Raw genomic sequence first — 11,327 nt, 5'->3', positions numbered from 1 at the left:
AAACTTGTCTTTGACAAATTTAAGAAGAAAAAGGCATTTGCTAAAAAAATGTTGGGCAGCTCAAAGAATCCCTAGGAGGTCTAGAGAACAGGGCTTGGAAGATAAGCGGCCCAAGATAATTTCAAACTAAAGAAGAGAGTGATAAAGAAACATGGCTTCCCCATTTAGCAACAATATTTTGTTTTTCAGCCTTTGGCATACATTTCATAACTAAAGACATAGTAAGCAGGAAAAATTATCTACACATTCATTATTCAGTATGCATTTAACAATACATATTGAACCATGAACCAGGTATTGATTTAGGTATTGGGAATAGAGTTGTCAAAAACAAATCAAAGCTCTTGCCCACATGGAGTTTATATTCTAATAAATTTTGTCAGCTAAAATCCTGTTTATACTGCTTTTATTGATATATTCAATTTTATCAATACATTTTTTATTGATTGAATTTTATCAGTTAAAATTTCAACTACACTCATTAAGTTTATTGTGCTTCTCTTATATTCCCACTCCTTTGAGATTGCTGGAAATTGTGGAAGCCAGATCTTATCTGGGCTTCTTCAATATGATCTCAAAATACCAGACACAGTTAAAAAAACAAGATTTGATGTAAGCATTTGAAGTTTTTTCTTTTTAAAAAAAATTTTAAAATATCTTTATTGGAGTATAATTACTTTACAATGTTGTGTTAATTTCTGCTGTACAACAAAGTGAATCAGCCATATGTATACATATGTCCCCATATCCCCTCCCTCTTGAGCCTCCCTCCCACCCTCCCTATCCCACCCCTCTGGGTGGTCACAAAGCACTGAGCTGATCTCCCTGTGTTATGCAGCAGCTTCCCACTAGCTATCTATTTTACATTTGGTAGTGTATATATGTCATTGCCACTCTCTCACTACGTCCCAGCTTCCCCTCCCGCCTCCAACCACCCCTCCCCACGCCGTGTCCTCAAGTCCGTTCTCTACGTCTGCATCTTTATTACTTCCCTGCCACTAGGTTCATCAGCACTGTTTTTTTAGATTCCTTACATGTACTTTAGCATACGGTATTTGTTTTTCTCTCTCTGACTTATGAAGCTTTTTCTTTATAGCAAAATGATAAACAAAACCTTATTTGTAGGATTTGCTAAAAGTTGTTTTATGGTGTAAAAAGTAGTTAATCTAAGTATTATTTTTAGTTATTACTAAAGAAGAAAGTTTCTATAAGTGAAAATATCATTATTCCATGGACTAATACATAAATATAATCAGTAGTTTAATAAATTCCACTTTTTCATGAACTAATAAAATGTTTTACGTGAGGACAGTTCCATCTGTATATTTTTAGTAGATCCTTTGGAAATTATATAATCAGTCTAACCCATGTCAAAGCAGGAGGCATGACTCTTTTATCTTTTATTTACTTCAGCTTGAGTTGAAGTCCATTGGAATCAGATGATTAAAGTTCTTTTAAGAAAACTGGAGCTGGAGGACACAATGTTTGTGAGGGCTCTTAGACTGGGAGAGAAAACTCATTACATCTGACTCATGATTGTCTCATAATAAACTCACACAGGATGTTATTTGCCACAATGTATCATCTAGTTTTGAAGGATAATTGTTTAGCAAATCACCAAGTTATGAGACATATGGACGACTTAGAAAGTGGAGGGAGAGATAAGTTACTTTGGTGCTGAAAAAGAGATGTCAGAATTAAAAAAATTTAAAAAAATCCATCTAACCTAGAAGAGTTTGAAAGCCATTTTGTAAGGCAAGAATTTTCTTGACCTACGTGCTACATGATGGGGAAAGAGAATTTGAAATACTCCAACATTTAGGGGTACACAATCAGAAGAAAACTTCCACGTAATCCCACCATCCTCCCTTGTTCTTGTCTTCCCGCTTGTTTCTTGGAAAAACTGTTGGTGGTCTTAGCAAAGTCCAGATCCTTCTCTTATGACCCTTATCAGATCTCCTTCCCTTGCTTCTATTCAAGGACATATCTCCAGCAATTGTTCTAGCTGACTCCTGTATTATCCTAAAACATGCTGTAATCTCTGTAATCATTATAAAAATATCACACACTTTCTTAAACTCCATTTTCTCTTTAGTTACAAGCACACTTCTCTGCTGCCTTTTATTACAAAAGTTATTGAAAAGTTGTTTCCAATTCATCTCTTTGGGTTCTCCCTTAAGCTCACCCTAATATTTCTTTTTGCCCACAGAATTCCATTAAAACTACTCCTATCAAGTCTACCAATGGTGTGTGTGTGTGTGTGTGTGTGTGTGTGTATAGGTATTGCCTATCTCCAATAGGAAATATTCAGACCTCATCTTATTGATTTAGCAACAGTATTGGAAGAAGCAGATTTATTTGAAATACTTCTTTCCCATTATTCTGCTGGTTCCCTTCCTTCCTCACTGGCCACTCATATCGCTTAAGTTTCAATGGCAGTCAGATCTTGTATGACTTTTCTTCATTTCACTCACTCCTTAAGTGCCCTCACACAGTCTCTTGGCTTTAAAACCATCTGTTTACTGATGGCTCCCAAATGTTTATCTCCAGTTTAGACTTCCCACCTGAAATTCTGAGTTCTAGATCCATTTGTCTGCTTCAGAGTCTGGGATTTCTTTACTTTGTTCAGTCTCTAATAGACACAGTCTCATAAGAGACTGAACAAATTCAAAGGCAACTCCCAATCTTCCTTTCTAAGCTTTCTCCCACATTCTTTCCCACTTCAGTTATGGGTGTTACAGTGAATTCTTTCTTTCTGTCACACACATTTAATGCATTAGCAAATCCTGTGGAATCTCTCTTCCAAACAGATTCAGAAAATGACCACTTCTTACCACCTCCACTGCTCCCACCATAGTTCATTACACCATCTTCTCTCATGAATCATTGCCAGAGCCCCAAGTGGTCTCCCTACTTAGGCCCTTGTCACTCCTCACACAATTTATTTTCCACACATCAGTTAGATCAACGCTTTTAAAATGTATGTGGGATCACACCATTTCTCTGATAAAAACATGCTGTCTTACTCAGAGTAGATTAAACCATTACAATAGCCAGCAAACCCACATTTCAGTGGTGCTTGACACAGGCTGCATATTAAAATCACCTTGGGAGATTTTAAATTATACCAGTATCTGGGTCTCATACCCAGAGATTCTATTGATAATTTAACCAGTATTGTATGAGATTTGGGCATTGATATTAAAAAAAAGTTTGTTAGGTAATTATAATGAAAGGGCAGCCTGGATTGAGGAAACCCTAACACTAACATCTTTTTCCCCCCACACAGGCTGGTTTATTAGCTCAAAAAATATGGAAATTTTTTCTCATGATCTGGACCCAGTGTAACTTTGAACTAAATTTTTCTTCTCCTAGTTCATTCTGCTTTAGTCCTATTCAGTTTCTTTGCTATTTGTAAAACATAATAAACATTTGTCTGCCTCACAGGCTTTTCATTTGCTTAACTTTCCTGCATAACTTTATTACATTCTGACATAGTATACTGTTGGTTTATTTCAGTTACAGTATAGTAGAATATATGCTCCAGGAGGGCTGGGATTGTTTTTCTGTTTTGGTCACTGCTATATTCCCAGCCCCGATGACAGTCTCTTGTCCATAATTGGCTCTCAATAAATATTTATTGAATAAGTGGTCTATTTCATAATCTTTAGCCCAATGCAAACATGTGAAATACAAAAAAACTCCCCCCACTTTTTTTTAAAGAAAGACAGGTTTAAGAGGAGTGGAAAAGGAAACTTTCTCTTTTTGATGTACTGTCGAGTCACAAGTTAAATACTCATGTGAAGATATTAACCAGGAAGATGAAATATGACTCTGTAGTTCCTGAGAGAAGCCCGGGATTTAGGCACATACTTTGGTAGTTGTCCAATTAGAGTTGATGGCTGAAACCCTGGGAATGAATTCTAGTTCCAAAAGAGAGCATTTAGAGGGGAAAAAAGTGATTGATTTAGAAAAAGAAACATTCAAAGAGGTTAAAGAGAAAGGATTCATAAAAGGGACTGACGTGCTACAAAGCCCACCTAGAGGCACAGGGGAAGCCCACTGAGAAGAGAGCTTTCTGCATGAAATGGCGCGGCTTCTTCTGCTTCCCTGGCTGTTGCTCCTCACCTGCTTCATTGCTGCCCTTACTTGCTCATGATCGCTGAGTACAGATGCCAGGAACTATCTGCACAAATATGGTTCCTTGTCCTGCTCATGCTGCAGTATGAGATAAATGAAGCTACCAGAGGCCCACAGAGGCCTCAATCTCTGTGTGCCAATAGGGGACTGATAAAGAGTCTCCTTCATCTTACCCAGGTGAAGTTTGGGACTGCATCATGTAAATTTAGCCGGTTCTCTGAGTTTCCGTGAGGTAATAATACTACTTTGTATTCAAAATGGAGTTTAACTGGTAATGATAAGCCTCTGCAGAGACTTCACAGAACCCTCAGCAGCAGGGAACTGTGGAGTGGAAGGTGCTAAAACTGTAATTAGAACAAGGCATCTGTCTCCCAGCTCCTACAGAGCAGCGACTAATCAATGTGATCACTCGTTTTGAGTGGGGAAGTGCTCACCCATGGTTCTGCTGGACTTTTTCCCAGCCACTAGCAGACTGAATGCTGGTGGAGAGCACCCTTGGCTTTGGAGAGGCAGAAGGAAGTAATATTGCTTAGTAAATGTAGCAGTTTACTTTTAAAAAGGTGTTTGGTGGGGGCATGTGTTGATTTCCATTTCCTGTAAATAACCTATTTGCCGAACAATCTGGAGGCCAATTATTGCTAAAAGTATGGTTCACTTTGAAGCGTTTTCAGGCTGATTATCCGGGACTTTTGACTCCTTCTCCCATATGTTTACTTTCCCTTTGGGATTTTGATCTCTTTTGGCAGGTTTATCAAGGAAGAAAAAGAAGAAGAATGCAATCATATACATTTTCTGTCTATTACCAATTCTGATTTGGGCAGCATTTTCCAATGTATGGAAAATTAAAATTCATCTTCTATAAAATTCATCTCTAAGAATCTTCTTGAAAAAAGGGTGCTTTAATCCAATACGTTGGAGAATGCTGGCTATTATACCTCCCTTTGTAGAAATTCACAGTGCACACTAGGGTATTAAAGGCATCTAGCTGTCCTGCAATAAAGAAACTGGTTTAAACTCTGTTGAACCCAGCACTGCCCAAACTTATTGCTCTAAGGAGTTTTTCTTTTTCTTTTCTTTTTGTAGAGCATAAAACAGAAGTAGCGTTCCAAAGAAAAGCTTTTAGTAAAAGCTAGATTAAATATTTTTTATCATTGACATTTAAATTATGCCTAAAATGGGGTACAGAGATTTCCTGAGAATTTCTTCATCTTCACTTTCTATTACCACTGATAACTGCATGTTACATAATCATTCAGGATAAGTGGGCCAGGACTCCAGCTCGTTCTTCTCAAAAGAATAAAAATATAAGTCAATCCTTTTATCATTATGATCAGCCAACTTAAAAGCTGACTCCTGTTCTCATCCAATTTAGCCCCAGCAGACAGAGTCCTGGTGTATAGTCTATGTCTCCCACAGATACTGATGCCCACTGTCTCTGAGAATTCTACATGCAGACTAAGGCAGACTTCTCCTTTAAATCTTCACAGTGAGGGGTGTTCAGGAGCTGACAGCATTTAGGATAATTTCCTAAGAAGCTGAAAAGGAAGGCTCACTCATCAGTGCATTAGGTTATATGTTTATGTAAAGATATAAGAGGCAGAAATGAATAATGTAGCATATTATCCATTTCCATAAAGAATGAGTGCAGGACTTCCCTGGTGGCATAGTGGTTAAGAATCCACCTGCCAATGTAGGAGACACAGGTTCGAGCCCTGGTCCAGGAAGATCTCACACACTGCAGAGCAACTAAGCCCATGTGCCACAGCTACTGAGCCCGCGTGCTGCAGCTACTGAAGCCCGTGTGCCTAGAGCCCATGCTCCACAACAAGAGAAGCCACTGCAATGAGAAAAGCCTGCACACGACAACAAAGAGTAGTCCCCACTCGCTGCAACTAGAGAAAGCCCGCACGCAGCAATGAAGACCCAACACAGCCAAAAATAAATAAAATAAATAAATTTTAAAAAAGATTAAAAAAACAAAACAGAAAGCAAACAAAAAACCAAACTTGGTTCTGCACAGCTGACCAGCTTTGTTGATCTTTTCTCCACATTCATAATCAATCTCTGCACAGAATCATAAGTGTCTCAGTCAATGTTCTCCAGAGAAATGGAAGCAATAGGATGTGTGTGTGTGTGTGTCTCTGTGTGTGTGTGTGTGCAAAGAGATTTACTTTAAGGAATTGACTTAAGTGATTATAAAAGCTGGCACGTCCAAAATCTGCAGGGTGGGCTGACAGGCTGGAAACCCAGAGAAGAGCCAGTGCTATAGTTCAAGTCCAAAGGCTATCTGCTTTGGATAAAGAAAAGGATAAAAGATTAATAAAGACAAGAAGATGGTGGTGATGTAATAGGAACAACAACAGCAAGGGAAAACTGTCTATAATTAAAGCAAGAAAAAACAATAAGCCTTCATAGGTGGTAAAAACTGTAGAACAGGGCTTCCCTGGTGGCGCAGTGGTTGAGAGTCCGTCTGCCGATGCAGGAGACACGGGTTCGTGCCCCGGTCTGGGAAAATCCCACATGCCGCAGAGCAGCTAGGCCCGTGAGCCATGGCTGCTGAGCCTGCACATCCAGAGCCTGTGCTCCGCAATGGGAAAGGCCACAACAGTGAGAGGCCCGCGTACCGCCAAAAAAACCCAAAACAAAACAAAACAAAAACAACAACAACAAAAAAAACTGTATAACATACCACTGAGATTTTTTTTCATATTTGGTATTCTATATGTAAAGAGCAATGTTAAAATGATTTTACACACACACACACAAATAAAGACAAATGAAATGAAAAATAAATATGTACAAATAAGAAGCAAACATGTATTTGTAGACTGCTGATTTGCTCGTTTTACTTGAACAACACACCATATGTTCCTTTATTTTCCAATCACCCTCCTGGAAGGAGAAATTTTACCGTGTTACCCCAGACTCATAAAAATCCAAGATAAATTCTAGATCTAAGTAAATAGGATTCAAGTGTCACTCTGCCAGTAGAAAACGGGATTGTGCCAGTAGAAGTGGGATTCCACCATTTCAATAAATGCTGTCAAAAACATTCCACTTTGGTATTCTTAAACTTAAAAGATTTAAATTCATTTAATATTTTTGAAGAGACTGTATCTGTTGCCTCTAGGGAACATTCTCTGTTCTTCTTTCCCCAATCCAACTCTATTCTCCATAGGGTGTCTATATTATTCTCAAATTGCACTATCTTTATTCCACTTACTTTAAACTCTCCAATAGGTAGTGTGTACACAGCAGGACCCAGAAGCTACTTGTTCTAAATCTGTTCAGAATCCTTCTACGCTAACTGCTGGCACGGCCGGGTCCAGTGCCAATCAGATAGTTCATTGTTCTTGATAGCTCACACAGCTGCTCATCAAATGCACAGCTGTGGCACTGACCTTTAATAATATTATTCAGAGAATCAGCCTCATTTTATGAAATAGGCATGTCCTCACTTAAAATTCCCAAGCATCTTCTATTGGCTTTGTAATTGAATCTATATTTTGTTAAACTGTCAAGGAAGGTTTTTTTTTTTTAATCAACAATCAATATTATATTAGTAAAACTTGTCTAGAACCTGTACAATGCCAGCTAATATAACCAGGATCAAAATGGTCTTTCTTCATCATGCAATTCAGGGAAAATAAAACAGAAAGGGCTTAAATGACTTGAGAAAAATGTTCATATGTTGTCACCTCAGCATTCCTGAGGAAACAGAGAATTATTATTAAGAGGTTTGTTTAAGATATGGTTTGAAGCAAAATAAAAAAAGTCTACTATTTATTGGAATGAGAATTTTAGGTAATTGAATATCTATCATTGTCTAGGTCACACTTTTAGATATTTGGAGGCCTATTTTGCAACTTTATAAGATTTATGTGAGATGATTTTTTTTTACAGTGACATGACTATTAAGTAAATGCATATACTCACGGGGATGAGGCCTGGTACTTCTTTTTTAAATTTTATTTTTAAGTTATCATACACTAAAACTGACTTTTTAGGGTGTACAATTGTATGAACTTTAACACATGCATAGATTTGTGTAACCACCGCAGCAGGAGAGAGAACTCTTACATCACCCATCAAAACTCCCTCACACTATATATTTAGAGCTTCACTTTCCCCAGCCTCTCTACTCTTAACCCCATCACTACAGTTTGTCTTTTTTGACTATGTCATAAAATATAATTATAACAAATGTGATCTTTTAAGACTTGCTTCTTTCACTTAGCGTAATGGCTTTGAGATTTATCAATAGCTTGTCCCTTTTTATTGCCGAGTAGTATTTCGCACATGACTTTACCACAATTTTTTTTCCTTTTGCCCATTGTAAGACATTTGGATTGTCTCCAGTTTTGGGTAATTATAAAGTTGCCATTAAAATTTGTGATCAGGTTTGTATGTGAACATGTGTTTACATATTTCTAGGCTAAATACCCAAGCATAGTGATCTGGTAAGTATGTTTTTAACTTTATAAAACACTGCCAGATTATTTTGTAGCAGGGCTGTATCATTGCTGGTATTATACTAGCAATGTATGAGAGTTCCAGTTGTTCTGTATCCTCATCGGTACTTGATATTATCATACAACTTTGGTGTTGTTTACCTAAGTCATTCTAATATGTGTGTAATTATATCATATAGTGGTTTCAATTAGCATATTATTAATAATTAATGATGTTGAACAACTTTTCATATGCTCATTAGCCATCCGTAGAATCCCGAAGTATCTGTTCAACCTTTTGCTTATTTTTTAATTATGCTGTAGGCTTTCTTATTTTGAGAGTTCTTTATCTAGTTTTAACATGTTTTTTAGTGATTGGTAATTTGCAAATATTTCTCTCAGTCTGTGGCTTGTATTTTCATTCTCTTAACAATGTAATTCACAGAGCAAAAGTTTTTGTTTTTTGATGAGTCATTTTATCGATTTTTTTTTCTTTTGTGGATCAAACTTTAGATGTTTAATATATATAAGATCTATTTGTCTGGTCCCAAGTCATGAAGATATTTTCATTTTTTCCCAAAAGTTTCATAGCTTTATATTTTCCATTTACATCTGTGATCCACTTTGAATCAATTTTTCATATAATGTTTGAGATTTAGGTTGAGATTCATTTTTTTGCATATGAAATTTTTAAAAAGAGTATTCTTTCTCCATTGAATTGTTTTTTGCACTCATGTCAAAATCAAATGGCCTTATTTGTGTGGTTCTATTTCTGGACTTGTTATTCTGTTCCATTGGTCTATGGGTCTGTCCTTCTGCCAATACCACAGTCTTGGTTACTGATATAGATACCTATTAATATTTGATAACCAAGGAGTGATATCCCATACACAGTTGTATTTAAGTCTGAAGATGAGAGAAGAAGTTGAGGTTGGAGATCTAAAGTTGGTAGATATTACATAGAGAGACTATTTAAAAATCATGGGGGCTTCCCTGGTAGCGCAGTGGTTGAGAGTCCGCCTGCCGATGCAGGGGACACGGGTTCGTGCCCCGGTCTGGGAAGATCCCACATGCCGCGGAGCAGCTGGGTCCGTGAGCCATGGCCACTGAGCCTGCGCATCCGGAGCCTGTGCTCCACAACGGGAGAGGCCACAACAGTGAGAGGCCCGCATACCGCAAAAAAAAAAAAAAAAAAAAAAATCATGGGACTGAAGGAGAAAAAAAGGAAAGAGGTGAGAGAGAGAATGGCAAAGAGAGAATATGAGTTCAAGTTAAGCCCTTTTATGCTCCAACATTTAGAAGTAAAGTAGAAGAGGTTTAGAAGGAGAGGCCAGTTAGATAATTGAAAAATTAAGAGAGTGTGATATAGTAAAATATGGAGGAAAAACATTTCAAAAAGCAGTATGTGAGAAACTGGCAAACACTGCTGAGAGTTAAAGGAAGCTGAGTATGAATAAATGGCTATTATGCTGAGTACCAAGGAAATCATTTGTAATTTTCATAAGCATATTTTTATGTAATGAGGGAAGCTAATCTTAATTTTCATATCTAAGGAATAAACAGCAATTGAGGAAAATGATAAATGGATAATAATAATTTTTTTGAGAAGTTTCAATGGAAAGGTAACACAAAAATGGAGAATTAGCTGGAGGGGGATATCAAGGTAAAGAGGCTTTTGTTTTTGTTTTTGTTTTTGTTTTTGCTTTTTTTTTTTGGTTTTGTTTGTTTTGGTAACATGAGAGCATGTTTGATACAAATGGTCATGACCTAATTGGGCAAGAAAATTGTTGATTCAGAAATGAGGCACTAGGGACTTCCCTGGTGGCCCAGTGGTTAAGACTCTGTGGGTTTGGTCCCTGGTGGGGAACTAAGATCCCACATGCCATGTGGTGCAGCCAAAATGTTAAAAAAAAAAAAAAAAGAAATGAGGCACTAGATATATTTTTATACCAATGGGTGTGATCTAATAAGGAGAAATTGCTGATGGGAGAGAAAGACAAAATTCAGGGAGGGCATATTTCAGGAAATAAAGAATGAGAATCTAGAGCACAAGTGGTATTTGACCTTTGATAGAAGCAAAAATACTTTTTATGTTTAACAGGAGGGAAGGCCAAATTTTTTGGAGGGTGGAGTGTGGACTAATATTTAATTCCTAACTTCTACTATGGATCAAAAACAATTACAGATATACTGATATTTTAAATTATTTCATATAATGCATATGTTAAAAAATAAGAGAAAACAAAGAAAATAAAGGAGGATCTAATAATCTTGAAGCAAGTACATGCTTTCTAAACATGAGACTCAAGACAGAAAACATAAGGGATTATAGCATGATAGTTTAAGTTCATTGCTTTAGTTGGGTGGACTTGGGGAAGTTATATGACTTTCTTTAAAAGGCTTTTTTGTTTTCCCATGTATAAAACATAGAAGACAATAGTATCTATTTAGTAAGCTGTTGTGGAGTTAAATAAAATAAAAATATATAAAGTACCATCACAATGTTTGGGAACAGTTACTTGATTATTGTTAGCTATTATTTATTGATTTAATAACAAAAAATAAAACTTTCCAAATTTCATTTCTTTTTGAATTTTTAGTCTCTGTCAAAGCAGTATAAATAAATTTAAAAGGCAAACTGAAAAATATTCTAGTAATCTAACCGAGAAAGGATCAGTGCCATTCACATATAAAGATATCTTATTAATCAATAATGAAACATGAAAATATCAATAA

The sequence above is a fragment of the Mesoplodon densirostris genome, chromosome 8 (genome assembly GCF_025265405.1).
Source record: "Mesoplodon densirostris isolate mMesDen1 chromosome 8, mMesDen1 primary haplotype, whole genome shotgun sequence".
In the NCBI taxonomy this organism is placed as follows: Eukaryota; Metazoa; Chordata; class Mammalia; order Artiodactyla; family Ziphiidae; genus Mesoplodon; species Mesoplodon densirostris.
Note: the sequence above shows the minus strand (reverse complement) of the source record.